Source organism: Mustela nivalis (genome assembly GCF_964662115.1).
Source record: "Mustela nivalis genome assembly, chromosome: 17".
Classification (NCBI taxonomy): Eukaryota; Metazoa; Chordata; class Mammalia; order Carnivora; family Mustelidae; genus Mustela; species Mustela nivalis.
In genome coordinates, this window is record NC_139036.1 from 43,426,506 (window position 1) to 43,452,177 (window position 25,672).

General features: G+C 55.3%; 2 long non-coding RNA genes across 10 annotated transcripts; both read right to left on the reverse strand.

The window, feature by feature from the left end:
* Nucleotides 1-4,156: 4,156 nt before the first annotated feature.
* Nucleotides 4,157-14,550, reverse strand: LOC309851278. Of its 7 annotated transcripts, XR_014304701.1 has the most exons (5): nucleotides 13,046-14,550; nucleotides 12,179-12,348; nucleotides 11,033-12,099; nucleotides 10,576-10,785; nucleotides 4,157-4,965 (listed from the first exon to the last, which is right to left on the reverse strand). It is a non-coding gene; the product is annotated as an uncharacterized lncRNA (long non-coding RNA). The 7 variants fall into 7 exon arrangements; XR_014304696.1 differs by lacking the exon at nucleotides 10,576-10,785 and having other exon boundaries at nucleotides 11,970-12,099; nucleotides 13,394-14,550; XR_014304697.1 differs by having other exon boundaries at nucleotides 10,576-12,099; nucleotides 13,394-14,550.
* Nucleotides 14,551-21,796: 7,246 nt separating this feature from the next.
* On the reverse strand, nucleotides 21,797-24,016 carry LOC309851282. Of its 3 annotated transcripts, none has more exons than XR_014304707.1 (3): nucleotides 23,798-24,016; nucleotides 23,244-23,288; nucleotides 21,797-21,975 (listed from the first exon to the last, which is right to left on the reverse strand). It is a non-coding gene; the product is annotated as an uncharacterized lncRNA (long non-coding RNA). The 3 variants fall into 3 exon arrangements; XR_014304708.1 differs by lacking the exon at nucleotides 21,797-21,975 and adding an exon at nucleotides 22,080-23,003; XR_014304709.1 differs by lacking the exon at nucleotides 21,797-21,975 and adding an exon at nucleotides 22,856-22,897.
* Between the last annotated feature and the right edge of the window lie 1,656 nt (nucleotides 24,017-25,672).

Sequence of the window (25,672 nt, forward strand, 5' to 3'; positions counted from 1 at the left end):
GCTATGGCGGCCATCGCTCAGGACGCCGGGCCGCACACATGTCCATTCTCTACACCTGAACACAGAAATGGTGCTTCTGTCGTCGCTTTGTCGCTCGCGCCGTTCGCCATTTCTAATTTGAATGCCCCGCCCCTTCCGCGCACGGAGGCGTGGCCGCGCCGGAGAGGAACCCGGGTGGAAGCAGAGCTCCTGTTTGCTGGGAAGCGCTTGCTGGCGTGAGGGGAAGACCCAGAGAAATGGGGATGTCCCCGGGGAGGACGGGGGCTGGGGCAGAGTGGTCCGAGTTTCCGGGAAACTCGTCGGGGCATCCAGCACCTTAGGACCCTGCTGTGGGCTGGCTGGGTCCCCGTGGCTGGGGACCAGCAGAGAAGCGCGGGGCTGTGGCCACCTGGGAAGGGCTCCAGAGACAAGGCGGGGCCCCGAGACTGGGCCCTGATACGGTGGCCACCCTGCCCCATCCGCAGAGCCCTTGGGCACACTCCCTAACCTCCTGAGCCTCAGTTTCCCCAGTGGAGAAGTGGTCGCCTGCAGACCTCCTTGATGGGATTTAGGGAAAGCAGACGTAGTTAATGAGGTGACCTTGGTGTCAGTGGTTGAGAATACGGGTTCTGGGTTAGGGTTAGAGTTAGAGGGAGCAAGGGACACGATAAAAGACAAACATTCCTTCTTTGGGCTCACACCTGGGCTCAGTGCTTTCTTCATCTCAGACTTGGCAAGTTTGCCTACGCATGGGGCAGTTGAGGCAGACAGGTGAAGCAACGTGCCCGAGACCATGGGCTTCGTGGAAGAGGCTGGCTGGGCCTGGGAAGCCGAGAGTGCAGGGCCTAGAAAGGGCACCAAGGAGACAGGAGACGTGATGCTTGTGCGCCCAGCCCATGAGGAGATGAAGTGCTGCCCAGAGTGACACAGGAGTCCTTCCCGCAGACAGGCTGGAAGCCTCAACCCGTGCAGGCCCTGAGAGCGTTGGCTCCCAGTACCCGGTGGGACCTACTGTATACCTTGGCCTCTTTGATTCACCCTCCCCCTTCCGTCCCTTATCTCTAAACGGGGAGCTGGCGAGATGAGAAATTACTGCACATCATTACTGGGAATAAAGAGACAGGTTTGCTATAGACTATATCCGGGAGAACCAAAGGCAGGGAAACTACCTCCGGCAAGTCACTTCTCTGTAGCCTCCTCATCTCCAAAGGGAGACTATGAACCGCCCGCCTGTAATCCTGATCCTCAACCTTCCCTCCTCCACCCAGGGCTCCGGGTTCTCCCTTACTTGCCTTTCTTTTATTCCGTAGCAGCGTATCCCTGGACACCTAAACGTGAGTTTATATTGCCTTTTAGCTCAACAGCGGATTAAGCCCTAGGGCGCGGATCTGGTTGTGATTTATTTCCATTTGTATCTCCAGCGCTTTGAACAGTGCCTGGCGTTACTGGACACCCGGTGTATGTAGTTGAATATTATATCATGGGATACCTACCTACAGAAAAAGATTAGCAAGCAAACAGGGAGGACTCTAATGGTGGCTTGTCAAAGATCAGTTGCTATTTTGCAAGTTTTTCTATCTACGAGAACATACTGAAGATTGAGGACCTTGAATACCATCCTTGGGGTTTTGCTATTTTGCTTCCTGCTTCCATTCTTGGCCTTTACTGGGGTCTACGAACAAGTACATAAGTGATAAGTACCTGGCAGCCCAGGCCCATAGGCCGCAATAATGACAAAATTCTTCAAAAAACTGGTAGGCAGGGGGAGGGGAGGGCAGGGTCTGCTCTAGGGTTAGGAAATTCTTTAACTATGACCCTAAGTTTAGCCTTTGACTAAGGAGTAACAGATGCTAAGGAAGACCTTCATTTCATTTCATTTTTATTTTATTTTTTTTATTTGAGAGAGAGATGCAGGCACACAACTGGTTGTGGGGTGGGGTCAGAGAGAGAGGCTCTCAGGCAGAAATCCCACTGAGGGCAGAGCCAAGGTGAACCCTGAGCTCATGACCTGAGACTAAGCAACTGAGCCACCCAGAAACTCTGAGAAGTATCACTTTATTTATTTACTTGTTTATTTGATAGAAAGACAGAGATCACCAGTAGACCGGGGGGCAGGTGGGGGTGGGGGGGAGCAGGTTCCCCACTGATGTGGTGCTTGATCCCAGGACCCTGAGATCATAACCTGAGCCGAAAGCAGAAGCTTAACCCACTGGGCCACCCAGGCACCCTGACCCTTCTCACTCTTGAGGGCTTCTTCTGTATCTTCACTTAATAAACCTCTATCCCTTTACTCTCGCATGTCCTCAAGATTCATTCTTTGGCTTGCCCCCTTTTTTGGTTGAAACAACCTAGTTTTATGGACATGCAACTTGCTCTCCAACACATGAACTCTTCTGTTTTAGCCCCAGAATCCTAAACACGGTCAGGGTGGGAGGTTGGGTGAGAGGCACTCTGCTGGCCCTTGCACTGCCTCGATCATCTGTAACTCTGGGAACGTCCTACCTCCAAGGTTTCCAGGCTTGGAGTAACACCCAAGCATAACAGCTCCCCACTTCTTTGTTCACGTCTCTCAGGGAACGATCAGGGGCACCTAATTAATCAGTTTCTTCTATGCTTTTCCCCTATCTCATGCCCAGTTCTTGCAAGCTCCTCATCACTAACGACCTGAAAAAGAAAAAACCAAACATTGACCTCCTACGTTAGGGGTGAGGAGGGAGCAGAAGGCTGGCTGCAGACAAAGCAGAAGGTGGCACCGGGGCCCCCCGCCCCCACCTCCTGGGTGTGACAGGCGCGACTTCCTTCCAAGAAGCTCCCAACGCTCTTAATGTTAACGCCTTGCTTGAGGGGAAGAACCACCTTACCTTGAAAATGGCAAGGCCTTAGCTATCTAGTAGGTCCTCTTTAGCATAAGAAAGTTCTTTTGGAAACCTTTATTCCTTACCTCCCCGTCCCCAGCCAACCCTATTTGGGCTGGAAAGGAAGGAACACTGAGGTCCAGTGATTTTTTTTTTAACAAGGGTAAAAGCGTGTCACTTGGCGCTTCCTGAGTCACACCTCCCCTTGCAGAGAGCAAATGCGGTTGGCTGTTCGTGCATTTTAAGCAGAAACCCTAGCGTCCAACTTTTCGGAGAAGCCCACATAGCACAAAGTACACCCCGGAACCTCGAGAACACGGGCACCGGGCTTTGTCAGTAGGTTGAGCCTCTGCTGCCTTCCTGGTTGGGTCATGTTCTCAAAGACCTGGAAGGAAGGAGAGAAAAATGCTTTGCTGCGGTAAACCGTTGCCCCCGAGACGCAGCCACACCCACGTGAGCGCGTCAGAATCAGCTCAGGGCGGAAACACAGGACCCAAAGAAGAAGCCCAAAAGCTACGGTTAACTCTGACTTTGAACACCGCGATATTCCCCCGAGGGGGGTGCACCGTTCCTGGAAGTACTGCAATACCAGGTCGATGCGTGGAGTGGACGGAGCAAGCTCCTATTCCATCTCCCTGCTCCAAAAATCCATTTAATATATTGTCCTCGGATAGAGGACGTATCAGATATTAAACTGATAAGAACAGATACTACACTTGATCTTAGCCAAAAGGCCGAGAAGCGATAACGGACGCCGCCGGAGCGCGCCGGCACCCTGCCTCTCGCATATCTTTACGGTCACGGTGAGAAAAGTCCCTCTCAAACGAACTCGCACCTTCTTCCCTTAAACACGACAGCACGCCATCCTCACAGCTCGTTAGGCATACATGCTTTGTCAGATCATTAACCTGTTTCGGGCTTTCACCCTCTTTACTGTTTTGCTCCCATCGGTCCCGGGGAGAAACAGTCATTTCTAATTTGCATGTCCCGCCCACACGCGCGCCGTTTCCTGGTTTCCTGCCCTCCCGCCTCCGAACGGAAATGCACGCCGGTACCCGTAGTCCCGGAGCTCCTTCAGCCCCGTTTCCTAGGAGAAATCCCCCAGCGGGAAAGACGCGAACAGCTCTGTGAGGTTTTTCTTGGCAGCATCTCTCCTCTCTTCTTTTTCAACATCCTCTCCAACGTACAGCTACGTTGAAAGGTTTCTGCCCTGAGCACCCACCCCCCGACATCATCTGACTGCCGAGTCCTGTGTATAGGCATGATGGGGGAGAGAACGTTAGGGTTCCAAGCCTGCGGCCAGAAAGAGGTCTTGAGACGTATTCCGTGCCAAAGGGTGGTTTTATTAAAGCACGGGGACAGGGCCCCTGGGCAGAAAGAGCCCCAGCGGGGTCCCGGGGAGGTGTCCCCATTAACATACTTCCAAGTTGGGAGGGGGTCACGGAGAGCGTTAAGTCTCCGAGGAATTTTGGAAGCCAGGTTTCCAGGGCCTCCAGGGGGCTGAGCTGTTGTTGTCATTACCTATTACCGTCTAGCAAAACCCTCGGGGTGAGACCCTTCCGATGTACATCGGTGGGCCATATGCTTGGGGGATGACTGCCAACACGAACCTTGCGGGGGTTTAGAAATAAAGGGCCCTTTATGGGTTAAAGTAGACTTACAGGATCCTGGTGGGTGTGGGGAGGGTTTCAGGCGAGGGTTGCCTTCTGCCCTTACCAAAAGGGCAGATTAACATCGATTAACATCGAGGCCAGTGAGTCCCTAGGGGAATGTCACTCTGCCTTTTTCAGGGACTTGCCAACGGGCTACAGGTAGTAGGGAACTTTAATGATTCTTCTCCTGCCTTTGTTTCCCACATCACTCCCCACCCCCGTGAACAGTTTAGACCCATAAATCTTTACGGTTCTGAGGGCGGAAGGTCTCATCTTCTGGGACTTCTTCCTGCTGGACGGGGGCATAGAGACGTCCCTACCTCTGGCTCAGCGGTGGTCAATCCGGCTCGTACAGGGAACGGGAGTTACAAAAGGCAGAGGCAGCTGAATCCAAGGGAGACTGCGTGTGGAGATCTCCCGAAGTGGGAAGGCTCCTCCGCCGGCTTGAAGTTCCCGCAGTGAAGGGGCCTCGTCGCCAGCTGGAGAGAGATGGGAGAAAACAGCCAAACCAGATTAGTGTAACCGAAAGAAAAAGCAGCTCGAACAAGAGTCCTCTCGTAGCTGACAAAAATCCTTTGCCAGTCCAGGAATTTAACCAATCACTAGAGGAAAGAGAGGGATTGTTGAAAGCGCCAATGGGAGTACTCACGTCAGGCACCCACACACATCCTGCGATAACCCGGAACGTCCACACGGCGTTTTGTCGTTCTGCTCAGCACACGTTAGTTCAAACACCTAACTGGCATGCTACTTTGTACACCTGCTTTCAATTAGCAATAATCGCGCCTCGGACAAACCTCATTGGATACGATACTGCCACTGCGCAAAGCTTGTAAACCTGTTTTAAGCATTTGTGCTGCGTTAGTTTTTTAACAGAGAAATGCCCGGTGGGGTAATCATTTAGGGCCTTCACCGTGTACTTCTTAAGAGCTTCCGTGTGCCAAACGACATCGTCCGGTGCCAAAGAGGGAACGAGAACGGGTGTTCCGCGGTCATACCGATGAGACGCAGACCGTGTCCAGCACTGTTTCTAGTTGGGAAGGTTGCCTGGGATGACGGTGGTTTGCATGCTGGCCAAAACCCACGGCACCGTGGCCTGTCCAGCCTGGGGGAAGCCTTGGACACGAGCTAGACTCTAGTCTAGCCATCGGGTCCTGTGAGGAGACGGTCGTCTGATGCCGGGCTCCTTTAAACGGCAGCCAAAGTATCAAGGCCTGCTCCATTTCGGAGGACCAACTTTTGAATCGGCGTCCTAAAAGGAAGTCCGTGGTCCCTCGGTAGACACCGAGGGAGTCCAGATCTACGGACAGTTTTTCTTAGAGTTTTTGTCACCTCCGTGGCCTCTTCTACCCAAATCAGTAGCCTGGTGTGAATCCTGTATTACCTCCCATGGGTTATTCTGGGGAAGAAAGGCGTCTTCCTTCATTATTAACAAGCCAGGCCTGCGCATTCCTCGGTCCGAACGGGCTGCATGCAGGGACTCCGCTGGAGTGAAGATGGATAAAAGACTCTGCCTCTGTCTGTTCTGTGCTGCCCGCTTCGCCCCCACGGTCCTGTGGGCTGTTTTCCCTCAGATTCTAAGGTCCTATCCCTTGAAGCCCTTTGGGGCGAATTTCAGCTCCTTCCTTGGGCAGGTGTACAGCCTTGAGAAGAGTAATAATTTCAAGGAGGCACCTGGGCGGCCCAGGCGGTCAAGAAGCTTGATCATCTCGGGCCAGGGCTTTTTGATTGGGGACTTAGGGCTTGATAACAATCCCCTTTTCTTCCAAATTGCTCCCAGGGCACGTAGGACCAGGGAAGCATATTCAGAGTCAGTGTAAGTACGAACTTGCAAGGCTGGGCAATTGCCAAGCACCAGTGAGCACTGTGGCACACGCACCCAGCTTCTCATGGAACTGCTTCCCGTGTAGACAGGAAACGGTTGCCATCGGTAAGCCAACCGTCATCGCTGCCTTCGACAGGGGCATCTTTTAAACCTGGTCGGCCGGAGACCTCGGAACAGCTGCGCTCTCTAGAAGCACGGTGATCGGGTCCGGGCCTAAGGGAAGCTGGGCCGAAAGTCTGACGGGCTTCAAGAATCAGCTCAGGCACATCTATACGCGTAAGCCGGTACGTCGTAAGTCTGCCTCCCAGCGTCCACTGGTGGCCTTTGGTCTCTGAGACACTCGGGACCTGATGTGAAGTCCTCACAGTCAGGGACTGTCCCGTGGGGAGCTTCGAGGCTCCGTTCTACCGGGAGGGCTGTTGTGCGCTTGGCTGACGCCTTGGCTTGCGAGCAACTGGACCTCAGCAGGCGGGGCTTCTAGGAACAAACAGGACTAGGAGGGGTGAAACCGTCGAGGAGCCCTTTATGTCTGAGGTCCGGCCCTAACGGTGCCCTAATTATAAGGAATCACTGGCAGGCGGGAGAAGACTTGCCAAGGGACGAGGGTATCCCCAAGGGCACCATCCAACCCAGCCATTATCTCCACAAGCCCACCGTCACCCCTACAGAGTCGGGTACGCTCCGGCTTTTAGGGAACGATTCTGTCATCCCAGCCACATAGAATGGGGTCGAGCTGCTCGCTGAGTTATGCCGTTGTTGGGGACTCGATCTCATTCTCCAGCTGGTTACGTCATCACGGGCCCACGGGATCCCGTGACTATCCCCGACAGCACAGAAAGCACGAGCTTTCCGTCCGTCCCCACGAGCTATCGCCGGACTTTCTCCGACGTTCTCCTCAAGGGGTCTGGCTTAGGGGAACAACAAACATTCAAACACAATCGGATCGAGAATTTACCATCCACAAAGGTGTGCTCCTGAAACGTAATTTTTCTCTCTCTGAAACAAACCGCCCTTTTCATCAGGGAGGGCCACTGGACGTATCTCAAGCACTTGAAAACAAGTCCGGTTTTAACAAACTTGGCCTAATCGTTCACATACGCTCAGCAAGAATAACGATCGATCATCCAGATCTCTTCGAATCGGCTTGGCTGAAACGTTGATGAGGAGTCCCTAGGTTGAACTTTTAGTAGGCACTCCAGGCCAGGAGCCAGGCCGAGGACTTGCCCTCCGACGTGCCTGTCGTGCCTGTCGATTTGGCCAGATTCCCCTTCACGGGGTCCCCGGGGCATCCCGAGGTTCCCGCACCTGCCAGGACCTGACGTTCTTCCCTCACCACGCGAGGCAGCTGGGAACTCCGTAAGCGAGGTACTTGGCCAAAGTTTCCGAGGGGTTCTACGGCTCTGGGCTCCGTAAAGGCAGCCTTAGTCCCGTAGAGCCGTCTGCCCCTAGCTGAGGCTGTACAGGTTTCTCAGATATGACCTCCCAGTCAAAGCCTTGGTGAAACTACCAATGTCTCCCATGGTCTCCTGTTACAAGGAGAACAGGTCCCCTCGAACTCACGCGAATGGCTACGATTGCCACCGAAGAAAGAACACTTACCGAGGCCTTTTGAAACTTAGAGGGCTCAGATGGAGAGAAAAGGGAACCGCTTCCGTCGGTTCACACGCGAGTCCTTTATCGCGTCTCCGTAAGTCCAGACTGCCGCTTCCAGTCGGCGACGGGAGTAGAATTAGGCACAACCAAGTCAGCTGCCAGAGATTGGGAGCAGGGGACAACAGTCGAAAAGGCCTGCTGCCGCGAGCAACTCCGCAGTCTCACTTTTATTAGATAGAAACAACAGCCAACAGAAGGACCGATGAAGGTCAAACGGTAGTCTCGTCTTGCAGGTAAGCAAGGAGGAGATCGAGTTTACAGTTCAACAAGCACATTCAAAGGACTCATCTAACTAACAACGAGCACTTCTAGGAGAAAGGAGCGATATTGGGAAAAGGGAAGCAGGCGGTTTTCGATCCACCCTGAGCTGACCGGGCGTTCCCAGGTGCTTGGCTTCCCTGAAGCAGGCGGCGTTCCAGGGCGATCCCGACTGCCCGGCTTCTGTGAAGGGGCGGCATTCCGCCCTGAGCGAGCCGGGCATCCCCAGCTGCCCAGCTTCTCGGTCGTATATCGTCCTTCTCCCCAAAGACCCGTTGCCAGTATACGTTTTTCTTAAGGCCATATCTAAATGTGCTTGGCAACTAGTAAAATCCTCCAGGGGTTACAGTTTAAGTAACAAATTGGTCCGAGGGGCAGCAGCAACAGACCTCTTGAGAGACAGTTTCCTTAACCTGGAAGAGTCCTCATGAGAAAACCAGCCATGTTTCAAACAAGAACCACAGAACTACAAGCATCCTTTTGCACATGCCTCCATCCAGTGGTCGACGACTTCGCCCGCTGTCCTACTCGGAAGAGACCTAGATGTCCGGTGAATTTATTCCCAGTCATCATCCAAGCAGAACTTCCAGGTCTCGAGTTCCCAAAGACCGAGGAAAAAGCTCTCTCAACAGCCGCCTGCGAACGCCCGGGGACGGACCGTCGTGAGATGGACCATCACGTCACGTCATCTCTTTGCTCACAAACTGCAACGGAGACCACAGGAGCTGGTCTGACCTTCAGCGGACCTCGAAACAGTAAGAGTTTCACGTTTCCTGCTGGTCACTTAAAAGACCCATAGATCTTCATGGAACCCACAAACTCAACGGTGCTGAGTTTGTGTTAGAATTTAGTTAGAATTCAACTGTGTTGAATTCCAGGGGCTCCTGGGTGGCTCGGTGGGTTAAAGCCTCCGCCTTCATTTCAGCTCAGGTCATGATTCCATCAGGATCCTCCCCAGAGGCAGCTTCTACCCCAGACGCTGGCCAGCTGTCTGGCCGGCTGGCGGGCTGGAGGGGAGATCAGGAGCATCTGGAGCAGGCGGGGTCGGGGGTCGGGGTGGAGGTGGGGGTGGGCGCGCTCCTTTGCTCCCTGACAGCGAGGGGAGAAGGAGCCAGCCCTGGTTCCTGAGGCGCCAAGGATGAGGGCGATGCAGAAGCCAGTCAGGCCCGCCGCACCCAAGGAGTCTCCAGCAGGAGCGAGGAGACAGGAGAGGCAGAGGGCCGCCAGAGGGCAGAAGAAAAGGTTCCCGGTTCCCAGAGCTCATGGGCCCCAACAGAGGAGCAGATGCTGTGTTCTCCCACCAACGAGGGCGACTAGGCAGTCCCCGCCAGGACAGCGAAGACGGGGAGTCTCCCCGAAGCAAGTTTCGGCCGCTGCTCCGGAACATTCCTTCCGGCCCCCGTCCCGAGGGAGACAAACTGCCGTTGGCTCCGGTTACAGCAGTTAACCCGGGAAATGAGCAAGGGAGAAGTCTAGTCCCCACATCTACCAGGAGGATGAACAGTGGGAGACAGGAGTCCCCTTGGCGGGGGGCGGGAGGGCCCGCTATGTTTCCTCCGGCCCGCTGGCTTTATCCGGAGGAGGCCTGGCTAGATAATTATCATCCAGTAGGGCAGGAGGGGAGTTTTGCCAGCCGACCCCTTCAGGCAAACACTTTCCCCTAAAGGCCCTTAGGTCGGGGATCCTGGTGTAGAGCCGTGAAGGTCCCCCTAGGTCCATCTGCCCCATTTCCCGCAGAGGACATCGAACCGATGGATCCCACTGAACTCATGCATGTTACAAGGGCTCAGTCCTTCCCGAAGTTTTGCAATCCCAATGGTTTCCGGTGGGTTGAAAGGCACCCCAAGGGAGAGTCCTTGGGAACCGAAGACACGAGAAGGTCCATCACCTAGACGATCCGCACCCCCACCCAACCCGACTGCCGGGCACCATCGTCCCACGCAGGATAGATCCTAGGTCCCTGGTGTCAGAGTGCGCCGGGGAGCCCCCCTAGACACTCTAAGCCCTTCTACTCTGTCTTGTCACTTCTCTGAAAATTTATTGTTTCTTTTTCTTTTTCTTTTTTTTCTTTTTTCCTGTTCGTTTTGGGTTACGGGGCTATATAAGGCCAAGTTCTAGCCACCCCACAGAGTTCTTCAGCCCTCCGCTTCTCCCGTGTGTATGTGAGATATACACACAAATCCACTTCTGTTTGCTCTTCTCTGGGGAATCTGTCTTTGGTCACAAAGCCCCAGCCACCCCACCCCCACCCCAAGAACCTCTAAGGGGAGAAGGGAAAAGATCTCCCGCTGCCCCACAGATGCTTTCGGGCAGTCAGGGGAATTCAGTGATTGAGAACCTGAATAAATCTTACCCAGGAGAAAGGAAAACCAGAGCCAAGCCAAAGCTGCCCGTCGGTCCCGCAGCAGTTACTCCCGTTACACAGGGTACGGGGACGTGTTTGGTCCATTCTGTTGTTCGGACAACGTTCTTCTTTGTTGTCTCCGTTCCCACGTGACCCACCACAGGGTGGGCCTCGCTCTCGTCTTGACTCCCCACGGTCCCAGAGCGGCCCGGCCCCACGCTGATGTCGCAAAGGAAGGACATCTCGCTGAGGCTGGACTCGGGAAGGCCTGGGGAAGGGGAGCTCTCAAGCCCACAGCACTCCTGCCTAACCAGCAGGAAGGAAGATAAACATTATTCTGACAAGGGAGAACCTTCTGGAGCAGGGAGGCCATCTCTTGCCGGTAAGGAAAAGGAGGCTAGAGCCCCTCTTGCCCCAGCAGCAAGTACTAACCACCGCCCACCTTTGAATGGGAAACCGCCACAACCTCAAAGTCTCGCTCTTCTCCCGGGAACTTGTGTTCAAAGCAAGCCTCCCCAATATCCTCCGTGAATCGAAATCGAAGCTGACTTTCCAGTGACGACGGCCGGAAGGAAGGAAGGAAGGACAAAAACCAAACAAACCAAAAAACGTGACCTCCCCTTGGCCTCTTCAGACTTGCTGGTGGCTCCCCGTAGCTTGCACGTCCCTGACTGCGAGGCCTCCGCCATCCCCGAACAGACTCATCTGGCCAGTAAAATCACTGGCTGTTCTCTTTCTAAGGCGGCCGCCCTCGCGGGAAACTGTCCACGGCCCACCGGAGACCACCCCGGCCTAGCTGTGAGCGGCGGGGCCGGCTTCCGCGGCCGCTTTTCCTTCTCTCAAAACCGGAGACACGCCGCGGGGGTCTCAGCGACCTTACTTTCCGTGCGTCTGGACACCGTCGGCTGGGTCGTCAGCCCAGGCGTTATTTCTGCCTGCCTGCCTGCCCTTATTCCTCCCTCCGCGGCTACGACCAAAACGTCTACAAGGACCTGCAAATGGAGGAAGGAAGCAATCTCCCAGAGGGGAGAGGGACGCCGCGGTCTCGGAACAGGTCGTGCCGCCGCACCCCACCGTCCTCCCGTTTTCTCTTTGCCGTAACAAAGAAGTACCCAGTCCTCCTTCCTGAAGGCAGACCCCCCAGAATGGGAGACCCCATCCCCGCGGGCTCCACGTTGCCTTTGTGGAATGCAGTGGAGAACACGGCCAGAGGAACCCGTGTCGGTGGGACCCATTGGCGGAGGGACAGCTCCCACCGCAGGTCTGCAAATCACGCTATCCCCGATGAATGTTCTCTGACTCCCGAATCTGCAGTTCAGCAAGGGTCACCAAAAAATGTCTTCGACTGTTAACATTTTGACAAGGCAAGCGCAAGGAGAACCGGAAGGAGTGGTGAGCCAGACCTGCTCGCGATGGGTCGGAGGTCCGGACGCAGTATCCCACGGGCCGGCCGGGTGGGACAGCCAATGAGCAGTCACCCTGGCAGGTCAATTGGAACGTGTCCCAGGATGCAGGTATTTAGACGTGGGGAACCTGGAAAGGACGAAACAACGGAACATGTAGGGGTGCTACGTTACCATTCCGACCATTACCCACGATGCTTTATTCTTACCTTTCCTTTAAGGGCATCTTGATGGCCGGTAGCGAACATTGACGGTGCCTAGTTTTCCCTGGCCTACGGAGAGCTGGGGCGAGCCACATGAGCCCGGTGGGTACGCTTTCTGCCAGCTACGTTCGGAGGCACAGGTGGCCCCAAGGATGTGGTAAGGGGACAGAGGGTACCTGCAGGGAATTTAATCTCCGTCAGGAGGGATGGGATGGGAGGACATTGGGGAATTGGTTGTGGGGTGGGGGTGAAAGGACACGGAAAGGTGGTACCGAAGGGCTGAGGAAGGTCGGGGGAGGGAAGAAGGTGATGGGCCAGTGTGATAGGGGATGTGGACAGGGCTGTAGCCATTCATTGGTCATTGACCAGGTCAAGAGTCGGAGAACTCTGACAGAGGCCAGGTAGCCAGGCAAACGACACTGTGGCTGTTGAAATCACCGGGAAGGACACGAATGTCTCAGGCAGATGACAGGAGCAAGAAAAGGCAGCGGGCTATAAGGGACAATAATGTGGAAACCCCAAAGCCAAGGGTCTAAGCGTCAGAGAAAAAGAACTGCGACCAAGAGAGAAAGTAGGAAGATATATCTTCCAAAGAAAGCAAAAAAAAAAAGAACAGAAAAAAAAGAAAAAGGGCCCTGCATAAAAGACAGAAGCAATAAAAGACCTAAAATGAGGCTGGAGAAAACCAGACCAGGGAGAAAGCTACAAAAACAAAACCAGAACAAGTAAAGGGGGAAAAAAGGCACTTTTTTACAATACCGTAGCCTTAGGAAAAAAAAAAAAAAAAGAAAACAAAAAGAGCAAGAAACAAAACCACACAAGCACCACCACCAACAACAAAAAAGCAGATAAATGAGATACAAAAAAACATACCACATTAAGCAACTCTTTTTTTTCACCAAGTTCGCGGGGAGGGTGCACCGTTCCTGGAAGTACTGCAATACCAGGTCGATGCGTGGAGTGGACGGAGCAAGCTCCTATTCCAACTCCCTGCTCCAAAAATCCATTTAACATATTGTCCTCGGATAGAGGACGTATCAGATATTAAACTGATAAGAACAGATACTACACTTGATCTTAGCCAAAAGGCCGAGAAGCGATACCTCTTCACCGCCCGCGCCCCGCCACCGTCCTCCCATCTGCCATATTCAACTCACGGTGACAGCCCAGACCCTCACTCCTCGCCCGACTGCCTCTGCGCCGTCCACGGTCCCAACCCACCTCCCCAGACGCTTTTGGGCAGAGGCTTCCTTCTCCTCCCTCCCAACCAGAAATCCCGTATCCCTGGCGGCCCCGACTCTCCCTCGCCCAGCAGCCTCTCCGAATCTGCATGGCCCGCCTTCAGCGGCCCGAGGAGGCGCGGCCGCCGCGGCCCGGCTCCGCCCTCCCGTCCGCCGCCGCGAGCCTCCAGCCCCGAGCCGCAACCCGCCGAGCGCGCGTCCCGCACCGAGACGCGGGGCGAGGGGCGGCGGCCGCGGAGGGACGGCTGACGCGGCCGCCGCTCTGGGGGCTCCCGGGAGCCCGTGAAGGCCACATCTTACTTTGGGTCCCTTTTCGCCGCCCCGCCCCCAGCACGGACCGCGCATTCCACCCGCGGTTCGGTGCCTGAGGTCTTGCCTCCCGCACGCTCAGCCGCTGCTCGGCGCGTCGCGACGGCGACGGCGACGGCTCTTCAGCCCGCACCCCCACGCCCTCCCCGCTCGCCACGGCTCCGCTCGCGTCCGTGTCCTCCGGCCAGGGCCCGGCCGGTTCCGACCCCACAACGGGATGTCCCGGATGACACCCGTGGAACGGAACAATTCCCGCTGCCTCGGCGTCACTGCGGCGCGGCGACTTTGCTCGGAGCGACACGCACGGACCCCAGTACCTGCCAACTGCGCTCTGCGGAGGCCGACCCCGTGCCCCGGTGCCCTCACCGTGCGTGCGGCGACGGCGTCGTGATCCCCGCCACTCTCGCCGCCAGAGTGCCTAGAATTCCGGGGGACCTTCTCGGGCGCCACCTCCCTCCCCAGGCTCGCCAGCAACTCCGCGTGGCCGCGGAGTTCGGATGGCGGGCGGGGGCGGGGGGCGCGAGGGAACGACCTTTCCTTGTGGGTGGTGAAAAGGGTACCTCGGCGCCGTTTGGATGTGCGCCTCTCCAGTCGGGCCGAGTGTCTTCTGCCTGTGAGCCCCACGTTGCTGTGCTCTCCGAACGCTCTGTTCAGGCACTTTGGCCCCTTTCTGACTAGGTGAACTGGTGGCGCTTGGATCTGTCATTTACATCTTAGCAGGGCCGGCCGTCAGTCTGTCCTCTAAGCCTTGGATATTTCCTTCTGTGCGAGAGCGGTCTTTGGGCCTCGCTGATGATTAAGGTGCTTAAGGTGCCACAGAAAGTTATGCGGTGGGCGGGGGGGGGGGGGGGGGGCGGCTTTGATCTCCAGGTCCTGGATTTGAGCCCCACGTTGTGAGTAGAGATTGCTAAATAAATACGCTTACAGAAAGTCGTTTTTCAGTTCATGTTCTTCATCCGCTTTTTAATTTTTTAATTTTAAAGAATTTATTTATTTATTTGACACAGAGATCACAAGTAGGCAGAGAGGCAGGCAGAGAGAGGAGGCAGCAGCCTCCTTGACAAACAGAGAGCCTGATGCTGGGCTCCATCCGAGAACCCCTGGGATCATGACCTGAGCCGAAGGCAGAAGCTTTAACCCACTGAGCCACCCAGGCGCCCCCTCATCCGTTTTTTGTTTGTTTGTTTTTTAAAGTTTTTGGATGTTGAGTGGAAGTTAGAAAGGACTTCACCATGACCTTAAAAATAATTTCCTCAATCCTCCCTCAGGTCTTTTTCTTCTTCTTTCTCAACAGCTAAAACTTTAGCCCTTTGGTGTCTGCTCTGCAGAACAGTGTAATCAAGTGAATTTTTCCTTCACAATTTGAGGTGACTCCTTGGATCCTAAACCGGCACCACGCGTATATTTTTGTAACATTCCTGGTTTTTTCCTCTCTTTCCTTTTTTTTTTTTTTTTTTTTCCAAATTTTATTTATTTATTTGACAGAGAGATCACAAGTAGGCAGAGAGGCAGACTTAGAGGCAGGCAGGGGAAAGGGGGAAGCAGGCCCCCCACAGAGCGGAGAGCCCAACCTGGGGCTTGATTCCAGGACCCCGAGATCATGACCTGAGCCAAAGGCACAGGCTCAACCCACTGAGCCACCCAGGTACCCGTTTTTTTTTTTCTTCTTCTTTTCTTTCTTTCCTTCTTAATATCTTTTTTTTTTTTAAGATTTTATTTATTTTATTTGACAGACAGTGATTACAAGTAGGCAGAGAGGCAGGCAGAGAGAGAGAGAGAGAGAAAGGAGGAAGCAGGCTCCCTGCTGAGCAGAGAGCCCGATGCGGGACTCGATCCCAGGACCCTGAGATCATGACCTGAGCCGAAGGCAGCGGCTTAACCCACTGGGCCACCCAGGCGCCCCCTTAATATCTTTTTTTTATAAAAAAAATTTTAAAAGATATTTATTTATTTATTTATTTATTTGACAGAGAGATCACAAGTAGGCAGAGAGGCAGGCACAGAGAGAGGGAAGCAGGCTCCCCACCAAGCAGAGAGCCCGACGTGGGGCTGGATCCCAAGACCCTGGGATCATGACCCGAGCGGAAGGCAGAGGCATTAACCCACTGAGCCACCCAGGCGCCCCATTTTTGGGAAATATTTTTAAAAGATTTTATTCATTTATTTCACACACAGAGCGAGCGAGCACAAGCAGGGGTAGCTGCAGGCAGAGCAGAGGGAGGGGGAGAAGCAGGGTCTCCGCTGAGCAGAGAAGCCGATGCGGGGCTCCTTCCCTGGACCCTGGGATCACGAACCCAGTTCAAATAATCTCTCAGGTGCTCTACCGACCAAGCCAGCCAGCCACCACCACCACCCCTTGGATTTTTCTTTAAAAAGTGCAGAGCAGGGGGCATCTGGGTGGCTCAGTCGGTTCAGTGTGGGACTCTTGATTTTGACTCAGGCCTTGATCTCAGGGTCCTGAGATGGAGAGGACCAGCGTGGGTCTGCTTGAGATCCTCTCCCTCTGCCTCTCTCCTTACTCACGTGTGCATATGGGCTCCCTCTCTCTTAAAAAACAAAATCTAAAAAAACAAACCAGAGCAGAGGTTCTTGGCTGGCCATCAGTAGAGCAGGCGACTCTCGAGCTCAGGGTCATGAGTTCAAGCCCTACATTGGGCCAAGAGCTTAATTAAAAAAAGAAGAAGAACAACAACAACAACAGCAGCAGCACATGGACCTGACCACCTTCAATGCTCTGAGTCCATGGGATTGATCCATGTCATCCATGCAGATGATGGTTGGGCACCTATCAGGGAGCCCAGCACTGAGAAGTGACTGTGATCTCATTCCTGCCCTCTAGGCATTCATGGTGGGGGGGGGGTGGGGGGGCTGCCGGGTCACTCCTATGGAGACTCCTTCTCAAGAGAATGGATGCCCCTTCGTGGAGCGGCAGGCACTATAGTGTGGACGGACCCTCGGACAGAGCAGGGCTCCTGGGGATAAACCTCTTGTCTTTTCTCACCTGGGGAAACAGGTCTGCCCAGCAGGACATAAACTGCCAGCCACGGAGCTGGGGTCCGGGTCCCAGTGCATGGGACTCTAGGCCTCCTGCCGTCACCACGGGCTCTGGCTCAACCAACAGACCTTTACCACTTGGGACACCACCCACCAGGGCATTGCTTGGTCCTGGGAGTAGAGAGAAGCCAGATGCCCTTCCTTTCTCCTCCCTGACCCCAAGCAGGGATCATCTGGCTCAGGACCCGGATAAGACATTTGCCCAAATGGCCAGAACCCCAGGTTTCCATGCACAGGGGACCGTGAGAGGTGAACACACAGCTGTGGCTCCCACCTGGCCATGACCCCCTTGAGGCCCAAGGCCTCTCCCATGGGGCTCAGTGTCCCTAACGGGAGCACATGATATCTAGTCAATAAATCAGAAGGCTGGGTGGAACACAAAGCCAGCTGAAGCAGGAAGGGCTGCCTGACACCTCAGGGGGGCTTAAAGACACAATTTCAGGGCACGTCGACAGGAGGGGGCAAGCGGGACACTGCAGTCTGAGGCAACAGTGGCTGGGGCGGAGGGTAATTAGGGAAGGGGGGGATGGTTGGATCCGGCTCACCTGCCCCGCCACCTGGAAGTTAGTATCTGGGCCTCGGAGTGTCCCAGGGGACGCTTGCTTCTGATGGGCAATACTACCATAATTGCCCCCTCACCCCCCCCCCCCCGTGTCCCTTCCTTCACAGACTCATTCATATCCTCAACTCGGCCAGCAGGTTCACCTTTCAACAGGAAGCCCCCACCCCCACCCCAGTCTGGCTGGAACCCTCCTTATTACATCAGACTCTGATCCAATGGAAGGCAGGATCATAGAAGGTCCCCTGGGATCTGTCAGGTGCCCTTACCCCAGGCCCTCCACTCACCACCCTAAACACACCAACCCAGTCTCCTCCCCTTGCCCTCAAGCCCTTTTAGAATTGGCCTAGGAGCCACCTTGCTCTCCCTGGAAAGCCTCATTATGTAAGCTATAGATCTTTTTCATAGCCTCGTGGTTGGTGGGGGGGCCTCAGTCTGCACCTCTAAAACAAATTTGGACAACGAGTTTGGGGAAGGAAGCAGGGCAAGGTGGCTCCATCTCAAAGGCTCTCAACAGATTCTGGGGTATGGGTCCAAAGGCCTCCCGACCGGACTGGGTGGTCTCCTGCATCAAGACCGGGGAATCCCTCATTTCCTCATCGGTAATGAGTTTCCTGAGTGCCTAGGGTGTGCCGAACACAAAGCCAGTCCCGGGACTGTGGGGTAGGGACCTGTGCCTGGAGCCCGTCCAACACTGTCATGGTCACAGGGAATGCCTGGTTCAGAAGCTGACTCAGGGGCATCTTCCCAGATGCTCCCAGGAGTGCTTCCAGCCCATGGCCTTGGAGGTCCACCAGCCTCCGCCCCGGCCCCAGAGACTGGAATTCCATTGCCCTATAGCGGTCCTGGGGCATGCGTCTGATTGAAACGAGAAACCCCAGAGATTCTGGGGGACCGCCAGAATGGATAAACAGCGGCCACAGATCTGGAAGAACAAATTTTCCTTCCCTCCCGGGGAAGCCCTTTGTACCCACAACCTCAGTGGCCTGTTCTTTGTTCCGGAAGGTTAAGGGGGCGCGCAGAGCCAGTGGAGAGCTTCCTGAAGGAGCCAGATTGGAGTCCTCTAGATTGGAGGTCAGGTCACACGTGCAAGGACGTTACCTAGGTCTACCAAAAACTGCTCCTCCGAACCCTTGGCCCGAGCCCACCTCAAGGGCAGAAGGGGCCCAGGAGGACCTCGTGGTGCAACGGAAGCGGGTCCGAGTCCAGAAGGGGACCAGGAGAAAGCAGGGAAAGCACTTGGAGAAGAGGCAGCAAACACGTGGAGAAACCGATCCTGATGGCCACCAGCACACAGATCAACCAAGGGCGGTACCACAGGGCAGGAAGGTCAGGCTCTGCACACTCGGGCCACAGTAGCTACACGTCGCTGCCCCAAATCTGTGCTACAGAAAACACCCCCGCGCCAGGACCCTAGGTGGGAAATGAAACGTCACTGAGATGAACAAACTCAAAAAACTCAAAAAGAGGGGTGCCTGGGTGGCTCAGTGGGTTAAGCCGCTGCCTTCGGCTCAGGTCCTGATCCCAGGATCCTGGGATGGAGTCCCGCATCGGGCTCTCTGCTCCGGGACGGAGCCTGCTTCCCCCATCCCTCTCTGCCTGCCTCTCTGCCTACTTGTGCTCTCTATCACTAAAAAAAAAAAAAAATAATAATAATTAAAAAAATAAACTGATAAGAACAGATACCACACTTAGCCAAGAGGTCCAGAAGTGATGCCGGCCGCCCTGTCCTCGCCGCCACCGTGGCGCCGCCATCCGTACTGCACTCCCCGGGAGCCGAGTCACCCTCTGTCGGCACTCCTGGCTCACTCTCCCCGGGCGGGACGCTCCACACGCGGTTTCGGTTGCAGTGATCCCCCGCATCCCTGGTGAGTTTTCACATCCCCTGCCGCTCCCTCGCCCTCTTCCCTAGACGCTGACCTGCTGTTTGCAGGCCCCGCCCCACCCCCGACCCAAGCGAAAGGGCGGGGAACCTGTGCCGGTGCCTGTGCCCGGGAGCCGGACTCCGCCCTAAGCACCTCCTCTCCAGCCTTCCGTGACCGAGACACCTACCCCGCCTACCGCTCCCCGGCCCCCGTCTGGTTTTGTGCTCGGTGGGTGCCCCGCAAAGCCTGCACTTAGCCGGAAGGACCGTGAGACCAGCACCGCAACCTCATGGACTCCTCAGGGGCCGTAGCCCTGCGGGGAAAGAACCCTGATGGCACCACCCTCGCGCGCGCTGGACGCACCTGCCCTGCACGCTTCGCTCTCCGCGCTGGGCCCTGGGTACCCCGGAGCGAGCTGAAGTTCTTCTCACCCTCACTTCCCAGCTGGGATCCCCGAGACCCGAGAGGTTAAGAAACGGGTCCGGTGACCCGCTGCCCTCCGCCTGTCCCCAGAAACGGGCCGCGTCTGGAGCGCAGGCCCCGCCCGCTGCAGGAGTCTGTGGGAGGGAACCCTGAGAACCCGACCTGCACCTGGGAGGGCAACGAGGGCGGCAGGTTCCGACGCATCTGCGTGGGCAGAGGGGACGCGGGTAACACGATGGCGATATCTGTGCTCACGGCCCAGCGCGGCCCTAGCTCTGGGTTCTGTGACTCTCACCCGGCCTGGGGTTGCCCCCCTCTCCCTTGGCGGAGAGGACGATCTCTCTTGCACTCGTCCTCAGGAAGTGCTCTGGTGAGCCTCGGACGCCCTCTGTGGAAATGCCCAGCAGGAGTAGCCAACCCTCCGGGAGAGACAGTAATTGGGCCAGTCACTTTTCCCAACCCGCATCTCCTCTCTGAATGCCTGGTCCTAATAACACCTAATGTGGGGCCTGTTTCGTGCTTCCTGTTTTCCCGCGCCCACCAGAGAGGGGCCCCTCTCTGCCCCCAGCCTGGTTTTAACTTTCTCCTGGTTTTAACCAGCACGAAGAAGATAGGTCCCCCAGGCACTTGGTCCCCGGATGGCCTCCTATCCCACACCTGCCCCTGGCCCTCCACCCCAGCACTCTCCAGGCCCTGGAAATCCAACCTGGACTGCGTTTTATGCCTTTCTGGAGCTAGAGCCATGCCCAGCTCCTAAGCATCCCTAGAAGGGACGAGTGAAGGGATGAGGCTCAAACCAGGTCAGCCATCAACCCCGCTTACCCAGCCCCTGGTGCAGGCTTCTGGTGAGGGCTCTTGCCGCCTCACCCACACAAGACCCCTCTGCTTGGTTCCGGGGTCTTCAGGACTCACCGGATGGGTTCCCATGTATTTTGACCTGAAGGCGCTTGCACTGCCTCTCCTGGGAAAGACGCTTTCTTCCCCTTCTAGTGCACGCGTTGGCCTCTTGCGCGTTCACGGACTCCAGGGCATCCGGAGAACCCAGAGCCGTGGGCCGTGCCCCAGAGCCCATACAGGTCCACACCCACAGAACGGGGTGTCACCCTCACCAAGAGCCATGTGCCTCCGCCAAGGTGTCGCACCCTCGTGGTGGTCCCTGCTATCCTCACCGGAGCCAAAGATCTGCGGCGGGGACTGAGCGGTCTCCAGCAACATGTTTTTGGAGCCTGGCGTACCTAGTAGCTCAGCAGACTCTTGGATTTTTGCCGAACTCACAGGTGATCAATTCTATCTCGGGACTGTTGTCCTACACATTTCTCTCTTTGTCCGTCTTCGCTCATGTGTATGTGTATGTGAAAAGCCACACTGATGATCCTTCCCCTGAACTGCATGACCTTTACTCATGTTTTATCCAGTCGGTTTTCCTCTTTCCTTTTTCTTTCTGATCCCATTCCGGGATCTCCTGTGTAATTCGGAGATGAACCCCGCCTCTGGTGGACTGGCAAATATTTGTTCCCAGTTTTGTTCGTCCTTTTCTTCCTCCCTTCTTCCCGCCCTCCCTTCCTTTCCTTCTGTTTCTCTCCTTTTCTCTTCCTTCCTTCTTTCCATTGGACAGACACGAGCATTACATAGTCCAATGTTTGGTAAAGTTGCCCACTGGGGTGTGAGTCCTAGGTGGCAGTTGGGTCCTCTGGGAAGACGTGGCTGGACAGAGTGAGGAGCACAGGAGGTTCTTTGCGGGGGAGGGATGCGGGGGTGGCTAATGCTTTGAAAGACAGAGGGAGGAGGCAGGTGTGGGCTGGGAGAGCCTCAAGCCCCATAGCTACTGACAAAGGCAGAGCCCTTAAGGACAGGTTTCTGGAAACAAAGCCGGCCGACTAGAAGAGCCCCACATCCCCTCGGTAGAAATGGCCCGGCTCCAGTACCTCCACTGAGCTCAGGACCGAGGGCCCCCGAAGGATGCTGGCCGGTATGGGACCTCCACGGCCACCCTTATGGGCTTCCCCCATTCCCACGCCCACCGTGCCGGGTCTGCGGTAGCCAACAAAGGCGGGTGGGGTCATTGGGTCTGTCGGCTGCCCAGTGTCTCCTCCATCCTGATACCCCACGTTTATCTCAGGATGGCCTGCCGCTGCTGGGAGCCTGCCCTGCCCAGTATCCGTGGTCCCCAGGGAAACAGCCGTCTCCCCAAATGCCCAGCAGTGTTCCAGGAGCTGCTTTTCAGAAGGCAAGGTCTCTGGCATCGGTGGCCTGGCGGCCTGCTCCAGAACCCGCAGGTAGAGCCCGCAGGTAGAGCCCGCGCTGTGATCCTTCCCTGCCGGGGCTCCCATCAACTCCAACAACATGTCTTTCCTTCAAGGACATGTCACTGTCATCAGCACAATGGGGTCTGCCAGATCCCGTGGCCCAAACCACAGAGCTGCCCCCAGTCTCCTGCTCCCCTCTGAGAGCCTCTTCGGCTACAGGCCAGCCTGAGCTGAGGGTCTTCCCAGTCACCCAGTGTGTGAGCCCAGATGGGGTGTCTAGCTGTGTGGAATGTGTCCCTTCCAGAACGCGAGCTGGGCCCTGGGCTTCCTTCTCTCTCAGTAGACGCCGGTATAAAGAGGAAGCAGTTTTCTGGGCTTTGGAGGGGATGTCCCTGCGCTGGACGACAACAGGAACTCCTGAACATGGTGCTGTTTTACTGTAGGGTTTACCTCCCTCTGTAGTCAGGGGTGGGGTGGGGTGGGGTGGCCAGGGGAGTGTGCGGGTCTCTTGATGGCCTCTGAGACACCTGCCCCCTCCACCCCCCCAGCTTATCCTGCCTGATCAGGTGGATGCAGCAGGGGAATGGATCCACCCTAGGGCCCGTGCCAGGACCAGGTAGCCCAGGCCACGGGTGGTGGTGGGGTTGGATGTGCCCCGGGGGCCAGATGTCTGCCTATATCTGTGTTTCTCTCTCCCCACTCCCCCGACCCGGAGACTATCCTTTGTCCATTTTCTGTTGCCTGTTCAACTGTTTGGTATCAGCTCCTAGGATATCTCATTAAATCAGTGGATAGGAGAGTCAAAGCAGATGCCTTGCATCAGTCAGTTGAGGGAACCCTCTGGTGGCAAAGGAGTGTGCACAACTCATGAGAAGAAATCCATTGCAAGGTTTGTAGAAATCTCAGGTCAGGAAACCATCCCGGACCCACGCCCGTTTCTTGCTTCATTTTCTCTACTGGAGACTGTAAGTTTTCTCGGGGCTGGAGGCCTTTCTGTCTGGGGGTAGGAGACACTCCTGTCATCGGGTCTTGGCACATAGAAGGCATTCAATAAATATGTCTTTTCCTTCTTTCTTTCTTTCTTTCTTTCTTTTTTTAAGATTTCATTTATTTATCTGAGAGACATACACATAGCTAGAAAGGGAATACAAGTGAGTAGAGTGGGAGAGGGAGATAAGATTCGCACCTAGCAGGGAGCCTGATGCAGGGCTTGATCCCAGGGCCCCAGGATCATGACCTGAGTGGAATGCAGACGCTTAAGGACTGTGCCACCCAAGTGCCCCTCATCAAGTATTTCTTGAACTGTGGACAAACCTTAAGCTGTAACACTGGTGCCACCCTCGTCATTGTCATCACCCCCCCCACCGGTGGTACCTAATTTAGTGTTCCAATCCCAAACTAGCTCAAACCAGTCAGCACCTGGGGAGAAGGAAAAGAAATGAGTAGGATCTCCAGAAGAAACTTTTTGCCTCGTACAAAAGAAAGTAAGGACACTTAAGACAAGGACAGATAACTCCCCAAGGACAGATCACTCCCCGCCACTCTTGTTTATACATCACACTCAGAAAAGAAGATCGACTTACCAAAGTCACCCCGATGAACAATTAACAGGAGAAGAAATTCCTGTAAGAAAACCCTTTTCTGTAAAGCCTTTTCTCGGGGAAAATAAAATCTTCATAGAAATGAGAAGAAAAACAGTTAAATCTGCCATTAGTTACCAGAATATTTACCCCGAAGGGGGTGCACCGTTCCTGGAAGTACTGCAATACCAGGTCGATGCGTGGAGTGGACGGAGCAAGCTCCTATTCCAACTCCCTGCTCCAAAAATCCATTTAATATATTGTCCTCGGATAGAGGACGTATCAGATATTAAACTGATAAGAACAGATACTACACTTGATCTTAGCCAAAAGGCCGAGAAGCGATACCAAGCACCCGTCCCTCGCTGTCACCGCCAAGTCGCCATCCATATTGCACTCACGGCGAGCCGCGGCGCGCACGGCCCACGCCTCGCTTCCCTCCCCTCGCCGACAGGCGCTATGGAGGCCATCGCTCAGGACGCCGGGCCGCACACATGTCCATTCTCTACACCTGAACACAGAAATGGTGCTTCTGTCGTCGCTTTGTCGCTCGCGCCGTTCGCCATTTCTAATTTGAATGCCCCGCCCCTTCCGCGCACGGAGGCGTGGCCCCGCCGGAGAGGAACCCGGGTGGAAGCAGAGCTCCTGTTTGCTGGGAAGCGCTTGCTGGCCTGAGGGGAAGACCCAGAGAAATGGGGATGTCCCCGGGGAGGACGGGGACTGGCGCAGAGTGGTCCGAGTTTCCGGGAAACTCGTCGGGGCATTACCTTAGGACCCTGCTGCGGGCTGGCTGGGTCCCCGTGGCTGGGGACCAGCAGAGAAGCGCGGGGCTGTGGCCACCTGGGAAGGGCTCCAGAGACAAGGCGGGGCCCCGAGACTGGGCCCTGATACGGTGGCCACCCTGCCCCATCCGCAGAGCCCTTGGGCACACTCCCTAACTTCCTGAGCCTCAGTTTCCCCAGTGGAGAAGTGGTCGCCTGCAGACCTCCTTGATGGGATTTAGGGAAAGCAGATGTGGTTAATGAGGTGACCTTGGTGTCAGTCGCTGAGAATACGCGTTCTGGGTTAGGGTTAGAGTTAGATTGAGCAAGGGACACGATAAAAGACAAACGTTCCTTGATAGGGCTCACACCTGGGCTCAGTGCTTTCTTCATCTCAGACTTGGCAAGTTTGCCTACGCATGGGGCAGTTGAGGCAGACAGGTGAAGCAACGTGCCCGAGACCATGGGCTTCGTGGAAGAGGCTGGCTGGGCCTGGGAAGCCGAGAGTGCAGGGCCTAGAAAGGGCACCAAAGAGACGTGACGCTTGTGTGTCCAGCCCATGAGGAGATGGAAGTGTTGCCCAGAGTGACACAGGAGTCCTTCCCGCAAACAGGCTGGAAGCCGCCACCCGTGCAGGCCCTGAGAGCGTTGGCTCCGAAACCCAGTGGGACCTACTGTATACCTTGGCCTCCTCGATTCACCCTCCCCCTTCCGTCCCTTATCTCTAAACGGGGAGCTGGCGAGATGAGAAATTACTGCACATCATTACTGGGGATAAGGAGACAGGTTTGCTGTAGACTGTATCCGGGAGAACCAAAGGCAGGGAAACTAGCTCCGGCGAGTCACTTCTCTGTAGCCTCCTCATCTCCAAAGGGAGACTATGATCCTGGCCTATAATCCTGACCTTCACCTTCCCTCCTCCACCCAGTGCCCTGGGTTCTCCCTTACCTCCCCTCCTTTCTTTCTTTCTTTCTTTTTTTTTTTTTAAAGATTTTATTTATTTATTTGACAGACAGAGATCACAAGTAGGCAGAGAGAGAGAGGAGGAAGCAGGCTCCCCGCTGAGCAGAGAACCCGATGCGGGGCTTGATCCCAGGACCCTGGGATCATGACCTGAGCCGAAGGCAGAGGCTTTAACCCACTGAGCCACCCAGGCAACCCCCTGCCTTTCTTTTTATTCAGTAGTAGCATATCCCTGGACACCTAAACGTGAGTTTATAATAGTCTTTTAACTCAACAGCGCAGAAACCCTAGAGAGGGGATCTGGGTGTGTTTTGTTTCCATTTATATCTCCAGTGCTTGAACAGCACCTGGCATATACCGGACGCCCGGCGTACTTAGTTGAGTAAATGAATGAGTCAATATTATATCATGGGATACCTGCCTACAGAAAGAGATTAGCAAAGCTCTTGGGCCTTGTGGTCCTTAGGACCCTCCGTGTGTTCTACTACAGCTCTGAGCG